Source organism: Monodelphis domestica, chromosome 2 (assembly GCF_027887165.1).
Source record: "Monodelphis domestica isolate mMonDom1 chromosome 2, mMonDom1.pri, whole genome shotgun sequence".
Classification (NCBI taxonomy): domain Eukaryota; kingdom Metazoa; phylum Chordata; class Mammalia; order Didelphimorphia; family Didelphidae; genus Monodelphis; species Monodelphis domestica.
In genome coordinates this window covers 143,594,038-143,608,233 of record NC_077228.1, presented here as the reverse complement: position 1 = coordinate 143,608,233, position 14,196 = coordinate 143,594,038, and the positions used below count along the sequence as shown (strand labels likewise).

General features: G+C 36.9%; 1 protein-coding gene across 17 annotated transcripts in view; it reads left to right on the top strand.

Annotated features, from left to right (window-relative positions):
* Positions 1-14,196, top strand: part of SDCCAG8 (SHH signaling and ciliogenesis regulator SDCCAG8) — a 269,240-nt gene that overhangs the window by 238,526 nt on the left and 16,518 nt on the right. The gene's annotated exons all lie outside the window — the stretch shown is intronic.

The window sequence follows — 14,196 nt, the reverse complement described above, 5'->3', positions numbered from 1 at the left end:
TAGTAATTTGATTTTGTGCTTTTTTCTTTTTATCTCAATGATTTACCTTTATTTTTGCCCCAAAACAACTCTGTTTTATTTATTAACTCAATGCTGGGGTTTCAATTTGGTTAATTTCTTCTGTGAGCAGATGCAGGTGACTTGTAGACAGGAGGAATACAGGAAACATACAGGAACAGAAATAGAGGATATAAGGCAAGAAATGTGGGTGGGAGCAAGACGGATGTCAGGAATTGAGAATTATTATTTTTTTTTAAACCCTTACCTTCCGTCTTGGAGTCAATACTTGTGTATTGGCTCCAAGGCAGAAGAGTGGTAAGGGCTAGGCAATAGGGGTCAAGTGACTTGCCCAGGGTCACACAGCTAGGAAGTGGCTGAGGCCGGATTTGAACCTAAGACCTCCCGTCTCTAGGCCTGGTTCTCAATCCACTGAGCTACCCAGCTGCCCCCTGAGAATTATTTTTGATGGCCCATGGAGAGAACCACCAAAGATTTTCAGTGATGAAGGAATATGTTGAGCTTTGTTCAATGAAAAGATTAGTCTCATAGCATGAAGACTAGGAAAGGAAGATTTGGTTAACAGGGACCAAAATGATGGCAATGGAAGGATCAAGGAGAGTTTGATTGTCATTTCTTCTGCCTGCCATGTACCTCTGAGGATTTCCCCTGTGTGCCATGTTCCATTTTAGCCCATCATTCCATAGCCAGTTGGGCATTGTGCCCATTTTCGTTTTCTTTTTCTTTCTTTCTTTCTTTTTTTTTTTGGCATGTGTCCAAAGCAGTGGTTTTCTTGCAATCTGCTTCTGGCTCCACTTCCCAACATTATTGCTAGCTTTTTTGCCTTCCTATCAAGTGTGTCATGTCAGTGAAATGAGACTCCTGTAGTTGATCCACATTCATATATGGGAGAGTTTGGTTGTGTCCTGGGGCAAGTAAGGGGGGCCTATTGTACTGAGGGGTGGGGCAGGAGTAAGAAGGAAGGGAGAGAGAAAGAAGAAGAGGAGGCCAAAGAGAGAAAGAAGAAGGAGAGAGAGAGGGAGAGGGAGAGAGAGAAAGGAGGCGGGGAAGAGAGAGAGAGAGAGAGAGAGAGAGAGAGAGAGAGAGAGAGAGAGGGAGAGGGAGAGAGAGAGAGAGAGCGCTGTGCCAGTGTATATTTGATAGAAAGTGTGTGTGACTGGAGAGAGTAGTTATAGTCATCACTTGACATATAGAGGAAAGAATAGAGAAATGAGGCAAGAAGGATTACTGGGGTGTGGAAGAAAAAACAAAAACTGTGCTTTTAAGGAGCTCTGATGATGTGATACCTAGAAAATACTAACCTGCGCTTGTTCATTACAGATGGCAGGACCTTTCAGAAGATAATTATTTTTTCATAAAAAACAGTTCTTTCTAAATTTGATGATGATCTTTGAAAAAGTCAAGGGAAATATATTTCCTTACTAAACTCTGTGTTTCTTGAAATCTCTTTGTTTACAATAGTATTTTGTTTTTCACCTTTTCAGTGCCTATCATTGCTTTAATAAGTATAAATGCTAGGTAATCAATAGAAGGAAATAAACACAAGGGACATCATGGAAATTTTTTAATAGATTTGAAAATAGATTTTAAAAGTATTCAAGGCAAACTCCCATTTAGCTTTCAGAAAATAAAGCAGTTATTAAATCATAAGGATTTTGACCAGAGAGGGTCCAAATACATGAGCGATATCATTTTCACTCAGGAATGTTTCAAGCATCTTATTAAATTACTCAACTTTGGAACAACTTCTTATGTGTTCATACACAGATTAGTCAGACTTGAGCTGGGCTCCTTTCCAATGACAGAGCAGGGTATAGCCCTTACCTGGGTGGGTTTTTGTTATTTTCAACACCTGGGGCTTTGTCACATTTCTGGAAACCTTGAAACACAAACTGAACTGTCTATATATAAAACCATACATGCTTCCTGCCTACTCAATGCACGGTGCAATGTGCCCCAGGGTCTGAGGCATCCTGGATGACCTTTTTGGTAACAAACCCTCACAGTGTCACACATGTCATCCCATCTTGTTCTTCAAAAAGAGCTCACAACACCCCTACCCCCACCCTCAGTTGACCTCAGCAGCCATTGCTGCCTTGTGATGGAATGATCCAATCTTTCGTATATATATTTTGCAGTAGCCTTTCTTTTTTGTTACACATAGAAATACTGACATATTAAAATTCAGTCTTTCTCTCTCTCTCTTTCTCTCTCTCTCTCTGTCACCTACCCCCTCCCAAGACAGTGAATAGTTTAATATAGGTTATTACCCATGCCTTCATGTCATACATATTTCCCTATTGCTCATGTCATGATAGAAGACACATATCACACATTCAATAGAGATCTCAAGAAGGAAATATAATGGAAGATGGCAGGCTTTGATCTGCACAAAGATTCCAACAACACTGTCTTTGACTGTGGGTAGCATTTTCTTCATGAGTCCCTTGTGGCTATCTTGGAGACATGTTTTGCTGATAATGCTTTAACCCTTCACAGTTGATCATCTTATAATAGTTCTGTTACTGTATACATTGTTTTTCTGGTTCTTCTCATTTCACTTTGCATCATTTCATATAAGCCTTTCCTTTTTAAAAAAAAATCTTGTTTATTATTTCTTTCTTTCTTTTTTTTTTAACTCTTACCTTCCCCCTTAGAATCAATACCATTTATTGGTTGTAAGGCAGAAGAGTGGTAAAGTCTAGGCAATGGGGGTTAAGGGACTTGTCCAATGTCACATAGCTAGGAAGTGTCTGAGGCTAGATTTGAGCTCATCTCTGGACCTGGCTTTTAATCCACTGAGCTACCCAGATGTCCCCCTGGTTGTCATTTCTTAAGACACAAGAATATTCTATTACAACCATATACCACAACTTGTTCATCCATTCTGCAAGTGATGGACAATCCCTCGGTTTCCAATTCTTTGCCACAACTAAAAGAGCTATTAAAATGATTTGGTACTATAAGGAGGATATTAGAAATTAAGTCTTGTTATATTACTTTAGAGATAAGTAGAGAAGCTGGCTTGAGAAAGAATTGGAGTTTTAAACAGATCTGAGATAGTGTCAGTTTCAAATGTTGACAGTATAATGGTTTTTCTGTGGCAGTTACTCCTTCTGAGTGTGGCTATTGCTCTGAGGGAGGTGGCAGTTACTCTCTAGGAGGTAGTTGGCAGTTACTCTTTCTAGGAATGCTGGGAGCAGGTGACATCTCCTCACTGTCTGAGGTAAAAGGAAAGAAGGGAAAAACATGAAGGAGCTACATGATTTTCCTTTTCCAATTTGGAAAACATTAGTGACCATCTATTGCTGTTTCATGAATTGTTTTATCTCTGAGATGACCAAAGAAAGACCTGGTCTTTGGTTTGGATTCTGAGTCCGCTAAGGCTCAGAGTCCTAACTTGGTTCTTGCTGAGGCTCAGCCAGCTAGCCTTTGTTATTTTTATAACTTGGAGACAAAGTTAAGAATTATATACTTCTTATAAGGATAATAGTGTTAGTTTGTTGAAGAACAGGGGAAATTTGGGTTAGATCAGGAAGGATCCGTGTAGCCTGTAGAAACAGGAGAAGCAGTTCCTTGCAGAACCAGGGAGTTTTATTTGGGTGGAGTTAGAATCTCTTAGAGTTAGAAATCCTTTTTTATCCTTATATTCTCAATAAATATTTTATTTTTGTATAACAAGTCTCTTTAGAGTCCTTGGGCCTGGCCCTGAAGAGAAGTTCACTTATGAGCTGCATTTCACTTATATAAATTGAAAATACCTTGTAAGCACAACAAGTAGAGTATCTAATCAGTTTATAACCATAATCAATTCAATGCTTATTATTTTTACAGTTTAAGTATTTATTTCTGATATCTTTGGGATACAGACCCAGTAGTGATATCTCTGGGTCAAGGGGTATGCATAGTTTTGTGGCACTCTGAGCCTGGTCCCATAATGCTCTCCAGAATGGTTGTATCAGTTCACAGTTCCATCACCAGCATATGAATGTCCCAATTTTTCCACATCCCTTCCAACATTTGTCATTTTCTTTTTTTTTCTTTTTATAATTTATTTATTAAAAACATTTTTTTTGTGGTTATATGATTCATGATTCTCCCCCTCCCCCAGCTTACAAGCATTTCCACTGGGTTATACACATATCATTGTTCTAAACCTATTTCCATGTTATTCATATTTGAGATAGAGGGATCTTGTAAAGCCAAAAACCCCAATCACATCCCCATAGAACTACATGATCGATCCTAAGTTCTTCTTCTGCGTTTCTGTTCTCACAGTTCTTTCTCATGAGTCCCTCTGGATTGTACTGGGTTATTGCATTGCTGCTTGTAGAAAAGTTCATTACATTTGATTGTGCCACAGTGTATCAATCTATGTATAAGGTTCTCCTGTTTCTGCTCCTTTCACTCTGCATCAATTCCTGGAGGTCTTTCCAGTTCACATGGAATTCTTCCAGTTCTTTATTCCTCTTAGCACAGTAATATTCCATCACCAACAGATGCCACAATTTGTTCATTCCCCAATCGATGGACACCCCTTCACTTTCCAATTTTTTGCCACCACAAAAAGGGTGGCTATAAATATTTTGTACAAGTTTTTTTCCTTATTATCTCTTTGGGGTACAAACCCAGCAGTGGTATGGCTGGGTCAAAGGGCAGGCATCCATTTAGCCCTTTTGGCATAGTTCCAAATTGCCCTCCAGAATGCTTGGATCAATTCACAACTCCACCAGCAGTGTATTATTATCTCAATTTTGTCACGTCCCCTTCAACATTTATCACTTTCCTTTGCTGCCATATTGGCCAATCTGTTAGGTGTGAGGTGGTATCTCAGTTGTTTTAATTTGTTTTTCTCTTATCAGGAGGAATTTAGAACACTTTTTCATGAGATTATTGATAGTTTTGATTTCTTTATCTGAGAACTACCTATTCATATATCCCTTGACTATTGTCCATTGAGGAATGGTTTGATTTTTTTTGTAAGTTTGACCTAGTTCCTTACATATTTAGGAAAGTAAACCTTTGTCACAGAGTTTTGTTATAAAGATTTTGTTGCTTTCCTTCTAATTATGGTTATATTCGTTTTGTTTATACAAACCCTTTTTAATCTGATGTAATCAAAATCATTTATTTTATATTTTGTAATGTTCATTATCTCTCTTGCTTGGTCTTAAATTCCTTCCTCTCACAGATCTGAAAGGTACACTATTCTATGTTCACCTAATTTATTCATGATTTCATTCCCTATATTTAAGTTATTTAAGCATTTTGAACTTATCTTAGTATATAGGGTGTGAGATATAGATCTAGACCTGATTTTTCCCATTCTATTTTCCAATTTTCTCAGTAGTTTTTGTCAAATAATGAGTTCTTGTTCCAAAAGCTGGGATCTTTGGGTTTATCGTATACTATCTTGCTGAGGCCATTTACATCTAGTCTATTCCATTGATACTCCCTTCTGTCCTTTAGCCAATACCATATTGTTTTGGTGACCACTGCTTTATGGTACATTTTAAGATCTGTTACTGCTAGACCCCATGCTTCACATTTTTTTTTCATTAGTTTCCTTGATACTCTTGATCTTTTGTTCTTCCAAACAAACTGTTATAATTTTTTCTAATTTTGTAAAAAACTTTTTTTGGTAGTTTGATCAGTATGTCATTGAATAAGTAAATTTATTTGGGTAGGATTGCCATTTTTATTATATTAGCTCATCCTACCCATAAGCAGTTAATGTTTTTCCAATTATTTAGTTCCAGTTTTAATTGTGTGACAAGTGTTTTATAGTTGTGAGCATATAATTCCTGTGTTTGTCTTAGTAGATAGATTCCTAAATATTTTATATTGTCTAGGGTGATTTTAAATGGAGTTTCTCTTTCTAACTCCTGCTGCTGAGTTTTGTTGGAAATATATAGAAATGCTGATGACTTGTGTGGGTTTATTTTGTATCCTGCAACTTTGCTAATTTATTATTTCCACCTGCCTTTTAGTTTATTTTCTAGGATTATTGTACATCATATCATCTGCAGAAGAGTGATTTAGTTTCCTCCTTGCCTACTTTAATCTCTTCAATTTCTTTTTCTTCTCTAATTGCTATCACTAGCCTTTCTAGTACAATATTAAATAATAGAAGTGATAATGGGTATCCTTGCTTCACTCTTGATCTTATTGGGAAGGCTTCTATTTTGTCCTGATTGCAAATGGATGATTTCAAATATATCCTATTTATTATTTTTAGGAAAGACCCTTTTATTCCTAAGCTTTCTAGTGTTTTCAATAAGAATGGGGGTTATATTTTGTCAATGGGTTTTTTTTTCTGCATATATTGAGATAATCATGTGATTTCTGTTGGTTTGATTATTGATGTGATCAATTATGTAGATCAGTGGTTCTCAACCTTTCTAATGCCATGACCCTGCAATACAGTTCCTCATGTTTCAGTGACCCCCAAACCAAAAAAATTATTTTGGTGGCTACTTCAAAACTGTAATTTTGCTACAGTTATGATTCGGAATGTAAATACCTGATATGCATTATGTATTCTCATTGCTACAAATTGAGAGGTTGAGAACCACTGATGTAGATGGTTTTCCTAATATTTCCTAAGTAATGAAATTTAATTTCCTAATAATTTCCCTGCATTCCTAGTATAAATCCCACCTGGTTATAATGAATCATCCTTGTGATCACTTGCTGAAGTCTTTTTACTAGTATTTTATTTAAAGTTTAAGTGACTTACCCAAGTCACATCCATTATGTCAAATGCTTGACTTGAATCTAGATTTTCCTGACTCCAACGCCTGCTCTCTATTCCTCTCAGGTATATAATAAATGTCACGAAATGTGTTCTGTTCACATACCAGAGGATTAGCATTTTCTTGTTTTTTAGTAGCATTATTTCTCCCTCTCATCCTGAGCTCTATCCATGGACATCATCAAGCGAACTGTTGTTTCATACTACCTCCCCAGTCTTGCACTTTTTCATTTATCTTTGTTAAACTTCACACATCTCACCACTCTAAATCAAAGTGTTTCTGAACCGCCATGCTTCCACCCTTTGCAAAGTAATGAAGCCTTAAGTAGAAGCATGGAAAGAGCATCTACTGATAGATGAGAAATGCTTCCAGAGTGAAATGAGAGTTAGGAGAGTTTGATGGGATGAAAAGAGCCCTGGAAGGTTGAAGGTTACGTTTTAATGCTGGATCGGCTACTATGTGACCTTGGACAGGTTGCTTCTCATCTTTGGGTTCTTAAATTTTAAAAAGAAATTTCAGTGGTATCTTTTATCATATTTCTCATAGTGTTCCTTCCTTTCACCTTCCAGATAGCAAAGAGGAAGAGAAAAAAAATCAGCAAAATCAATCAAAAATCTGGAATTATATTCAGTGTATACCTGTATACCTCTCATCTCTGCAAATATTTCTTAGTTGTCTATATGTCTTGGATATCAAACTCTTATCTGAGAAATCTGATATAAAGATTTTTTCCCTATTTGACTACTTTTTGTCTTATTCTAGAAGCATTAATTTTATTTATGCATCAACTTTTCAATTTCATGTAATCAAACTTAATGATTTTATCTTTTTGTAATGATCTCTATGTCTTTTTTGGTTAAGAATATATCTCCTACCCATGGCTTGAAGAAGTATATATGATCTGCTTCTCTTCTCATATTTTATGGTATTTCTTTTACTATTAAAGTCATATTCATTTCAAATCCATCATGCAATATGGCAAATAAAAGCCTAATTTCTGTTGGGCTTTTTTTCTGATTTCATTAGCAGTTTTTTAATCAAACAGAGTATTCTTTCCTAAGTGGTTTATCTTTTTTTTAACTATTGAAATCTGGGTTACTGAGTACTTGGGTATTCTACTTTATCTCGTCCATTCTAATGATTCTCTCCTCAGTTTTTAACTGATACTAAATGGTTATGTTGATTTCTGTTCTCACATTTCTCATCTGTAAAATGAGGTCATTGAACAAGACTATTTATTATGTCCTTTTTAGGTCTAAATCCTTTGATTTTTCCTAGGCTTTAACTTCCATAATGATTCTCCAAAGGAAAAAAACAATTTAACACAGGATGAGAAAGACATTTTCCTTTGGGTTAGAGTGAAGCAAAAGGGGTGGAATTTTGGAGAACCACAATAAAGATTTAGCCCATCTTATCTTTAGCTGGATAAAATATGTTAGGAAACTTGGGAGGAGTGGTTGGGGGTACATATGCATATATGTATGTATTTTTAGCCTTGGATTCCACAAATGAATTTAGTTCTTTTCCCCACTAAAGCTCTAGGAGATACCAGTGGGGTGGAGGATATAGATGAGGATGAAGTAGGCTTGGAAACTGTCAGTTTACAGCAGGTTTGGAAGATTCAGGGCCTAAAATGAAAGTGCATCTCACACAGAATTTTGACCTCTTTACTCACAACAATCTGGGTGGAGGTAGGTAGTACAAGTGTAGTTATCCCTATTTTACAAATGAGTAAACTGAATTGTTAAAAATACGCCTTCAGGGAAGACTCTCCTGAGGCCAGGACTTGTAGTTTGTGTTCTGAGGCACTCCTATCCTACTCTGTGTTTAAATCTCTAAGCCTTTCCACAGTAAGGATGTTCATAAGATTTCAAAAATGCATCTAAATGAACTACACAGTTAATAAAAGCTACCTTTCTGGATATGTCTTTGGGATCTGCTGATTGGATTTTCAAGACTAAAGGCCTGTCTAAATTCTGCATCTCTGGTCCAGTTTAAAAGAGAGAATGTCCTGTTAGCAGGAGGAAGCAGTCAATAAATAAAGTTTAGAGTTTGACTGAATTGGGAAATCCAGAAAGTAGAAATTTCGCCCAAGGAACAGAAATGACAAATAACAAATCTTTGAAGACTTTGGTCCTGGAATTCATGATTGACTAGGCAAGTAATAATGGAAAACATTTAGTTCATAGTTTGCAACTTCTCTCTCCTTGCATCTATACCATCATGTGATATGCATCCTCTTTCAGCATGTAAATTCAAAAATGAAGATAGTTTTACTCTCTTCACTTTTTTCCTTTTAGTTTTAATCCCCTCACCCCACCCCCAGCTTTTTAATTCTCATTGTTACTTCATTATAGATGGCCCCAGTTCACCCCGAGATTTTGGGAGGCCCGTGAAGAAAGACAAATGTCAGGCTGATTGATGTCTTTTCCAAGAACCACATATCCCTGAGTGAGGGGGATTCTGTATTGCTGGCTGATAGCCTATCAAGGGAATATTAGCTCATCATCTGTTCAGTATCAGGGGTTTCCATCACACATGTATGATAAAGCAGAGAGGCAGATTTTGTCTTGATCCACAGGGAAAGCTTCCTGATGATTGGAGCTGTCCAGAAGTCCCAGTTTGTCCTGGAAGGTAGAACATTCCCTGTTACTGGATTCCGCACTTAGTGGCTAAATGATTCTTTGTCAGAGTCAAAGTTATAAATGGGTGTCTTTTGTTCACATGTGAATTAGACGACCTCAATTTCAACATTGGTAAAATGATGTTTATCAATTTCTTTTGTTCTTGTTCTTAGAATTACTAAACTGATAAGGAGAATGCCACAGATATTTACCTAGATTTTTGCAAAGCTTTGGATAAAGTATATCATGGTATTCTTGTGGAAGAGACATAGAGATATGGCTAGATCAGTGGTTCTCAAACTTTGTGGTCTTAAGACTCCTTTACCCTCTTTGAAATTATTGAGGATGTCCCTCTTCCCCAGGGCTTTGTTCATGTCGGGTTGTAATCTTTAAGAAGTTACCATGTTGAATTCAATACCACATTGAAACATCCTAGTATTATTATGAGAAATGTTTTGACCTCACAAGTCCCCAGAAAAAGTCTCAGAAATCCTCAGGGGTCCCCAAATCACACTTTCAGAACCACCGGGATGGATGGGAGCATAGAAAGATGTTTCTGAATTGGCTGAACTACCAGACACCAAAAGTAGTTAGTGATTAATGGTCTGACGTCACTTTGCCAGGTCTTTAGTGGAATGCCCTAGGAATCTGTGCTTGACCCTTTATTGTGTGTATCTGTGTGTGTGTGTGTGTTACACAAAACTGAGTGGAATCTAAAAAGATCTTGATAAGACTAGAACATTAGACCCTACCTAAACATTTAATACTGGTCATTATAATTGCTTGTACTGGGTTCAAAAGTGCAATTTCACAAGTATAATATGGGGGAATGGGATCAGATAGCAACCTGAAAGAGATCTGGGAATCAATGGGTAAAGAAAGCCAAGATGGCAGAGAAGAGCCAGGGACTTCCCTGAGGTCTCTAAATTTTCTAAATTTTTCTAAATTGTTTAAAAACAATTATAAAGCAAAACCTCAAAATGAATTCTGAAGTAGCAGAACCCCCAAAAGAATGAGGTAAAGCAATTTTCTAACTCAAGACAAGCAGAAGGTAGACAAGAACGGTGTTTTACTGGGATGAGCAAACTAGCAGCAGGCTTTGGGAGCAACTGAATTGGCAGCAACAACTTCCTGAGCTAAGCCCAAACAGGGCAAAATGGATTGAACAGCTGTTCAGAAAGAGATTACAGGGGTCCCTCTGTTGGCACTGGGTGCAAGACTATTGCATTGCCCATATTCAGGTCCTGTTCTGCAGCCCTGGGTCACAGTCATAGGACAAAGAGGAGCACTAGCACACCACAGCACTTGAAACTGTAGAAAAGTGCATGTGGTAGTTAACAGACCAGAACATAGGCTAAGAGAGTAGTAAACACATCCCTTCTTAAATTATAACACCTTGGAAGAACTGAAAACTCATGACCTCCCAGAAATAGCTCTGAAAATAGCTGCACAAAAAAACCTGAAGCTTAGAACAGTATCCCATTAACCCCAGATGATAGGCCAACTTTAATTTGAGATTAAAAGTCAAGAAATAGACCAGAAATATGAGCAAATGACACAAAAAGAACCTGACCACATAAAATTACTAATGGTGACAGGAAAGATCAAAACAGAAACTCAGAAGAAAAAAAAAGTCAAAATGGCTATATCCAAAGCCTCAAAGAAAAATGTTAATTGGCTTCAGGTCAAAAAAAAAAAAAGAATTCTTGGGAGACCTCAAAAAGGATGTTAAAAATCAAATAAGAGAGATAGAGAAAAAATTGGGAAAAGAAATAAGAATGATGAAAGAAAATCATGGAAAAAGAGCTCATAAAGGAAGGACAAAAAATAGTGAAAAAAAAATATCCCTCAAAAACCAGAATATGCCTGATGGGAAAAGATATACAAAAATTTCCTGAAGAGAACTTCTTGAAATACTGAACTAGCCACATGGAAAAAGATGCACAATAATTCACTGAAGTAAATGACTTCAGAAAAAGAAATGGCTCAATAGAAAAGGGCTTACAAAAGATCAGTCAAGAGAACAATTTCTTAAAAAGAATTGTGCAAATGGAAACTAATGACTCCATTAGCTATTCATAAACAATAAAACAAAATCAAATGAGTGGAAAAAATATGAAAAATTTCTTTGAAAAACAACTGATCAATAAAACAGTTTAAGAATTATTAGACTACCTGAAAGCCATGTTCGGAAAGAGCCTACATATCATCTTTTTGTTTGTTGGTTTGGTTTTGGTTTGGGGGTTTGGGGAAATTTTAAATTAATTTAGAATATTTTCCCATGGTTACAAGATGCATGTTCTTTCCCTCCACTTCCCCTGTCTCCCTCCCATAGCTAACATCCAATTTCACTGGGTTTTACATGTTAAGACATCATCTTTCAAGAAATTAGCAAGGAAAACCTTTATGTTCTAGAGCCAGATGATAAAATAGAAACTGAAAAAATCCACTGATCATCTCTTAAAAGAGATTCTCAAATGAAAACTCTTTGGTTGAGAAGAAAATATAGCAAGCAGCCAGAAAGAAACATTATGGAGTCATAGTCAGGATCACACAAGATTTAGCAGTTTCTACATTAAAGGATAAGAAGGCTTAGAATATGATGTTTTGGAGGGTAAAGGACCTAGGATTACAACCAGGAATCATCTGCCCAGCAAAACTGAGCATAATTCTTCTGAAAGAAATTTTTCTATGTCAGAAGAAGTACATATAGAGGGCACAAGTAGGCGTGATTTGAATATGGGGATGATATCTGAAAAAAATAAAATTAAGGGATGAGAAAGGCAAATGGACTGGGAGGGAGAAGAGGGGAGGGTAGAGTAGGATAAATTATCTCACATAATAAGAGTCATAGAAGAACTTTTACTGTGGAGGGGAAAGAGAGAATAACACTCAGATGGGTATAAAATCTATCTTAGAAGAAAGTAGGAGGGGAAGGGAAAAGGGGTAAAGCTGATAAAAGGGAGGGTGGGTTGGGGGAGCAGTCATCAGAAGAAAAACACTTGAGGATGGACAAGGTCAATAGAGAGAAATAGGCAATGAATAATCATAAATGTAAAAAAAATTACATCAAGTTTCTCTAATAAAGACCTTATCTCTTAATTATATAGAATTGAATCAAATTTATTAGAATACAAGTTACCCCTTACTTGGTAAATAATCAAAAGATATGAACTCACAGTTTTCAAAGTAATCCAAGCTATCTATAGATATATGAAAAACAAGTTCTAAAGCACTACTGATTAAAGAAATATTCATTAAAACAACTCTGAGGTACCACCCCACACCTATCAAATAGACTAATATGATAGAAAAGGAAAATGACAAACTTTGGAGGGGATATGGACAAATTGGGACTATGATTTAAACATTCTGAGTAACAATTTTGATCTATGCCCAATAGGCTATAAAATCATCATGACCTTCGACCCCGCATTATTATTACTATGTCTGTATCCCAAAGAGATAAAAAAACAAAAAGGAACGGGAACCTACATATACAAAAATATTTATAGTAGCTCTTTTTGTGATGACAAAGAATTTGAAATTGATGGGATGTCCATCAATTGAGGGAATAGCTGAACAAGCTGCAGTAGATGATTTGATAGAATACCATTATACCATTAAGAAATGATAAGCAGGCTTCTCTCAGAAAAAACCTGGAAAAGAATTACATAATGGGTACAAAATTTAATGAGTAGAACCAGGAAAATATTGTACACAGGAACAGTAATACTATATGCTAATCAAATGGAAGCCGCTTAGTTATTCTCCATAATACAGTGACCTAAAACCATTCTGAAGGACTTATAATGAAAAATTCTATATACTCATGTTGTCTGAATACAGATTTCTAAAGCATACTTTCAATTTTTTTCTTTATTTTTAAAATTTTCTATGTAATTTCTTTTTACAACATGATCAATATGTAAATATGTTTTGTAGGACTACATACACATAAATAATATAATGGTGCTTGCCTTCTCAAGGATAGAGGAAATTCCAGAGGGAGGAAGAAAATTTGGAACTCAACATTTTTAAAGAATGAATGTAAAATTTTGTTTTTATATATAATTAGGGGAAATTATAAATGTTTTAAAAACCTGGCTATTTTTGTGGACCAATATCTCCCTGCAATATTAAGTGATATTTAGCAAAATGCTAATGTGACCATAGGTTTCACAAGACTTGGAAATACTTTATGACATAAAAAGGACAGGAATCTCTGCTCTAGAGCAGTGATGGCAAACCTATGGCACACCTGCAATCCTCCACTAGAAAGCCAGAGGAACTGAGATGGAGCTGTTCTCCTCCCCCTCTCCCTTTGCCTGAGGACATTCCTCATTTCCTCCACCCCTCCAGCCAACAGCCAATGGGAGTGCGGGTAAGGGCGGGACCTGTCACTCCACCTCCACAAGGGTCTCCCTCAATAAAGAAAGGTCCTTCAGAAGAGGCTGAATGAAAACTACCAGATATAGTGTTGATTGCTATTTAGGTATGAAAAGGGCCTGTTGTGGGCCAGGCACAGTCTAGGCCCCACCACGTTATCGCTTATTTGAAGAGGAGGAGGAGAACTCGCGTGGGGGGGGCTTGCAGGGGAGAACCTGGGTTTCCAAGGTCTCTGAACCTCTTCCAGATCTTGGTCTGTGATGCTAGATACTCTGAGGTTCTAGATATTCCTCTGGTTCTGGGCTCGAAGGGCCCATGTAGGTTTTGCCCGTGTCCTGTGGACTCTGGGGGATCTTCCTCCCCCCAGCAGGCTCTAGAGCCGCCTCTGATTCCGTCATCTTCTCCCCCAG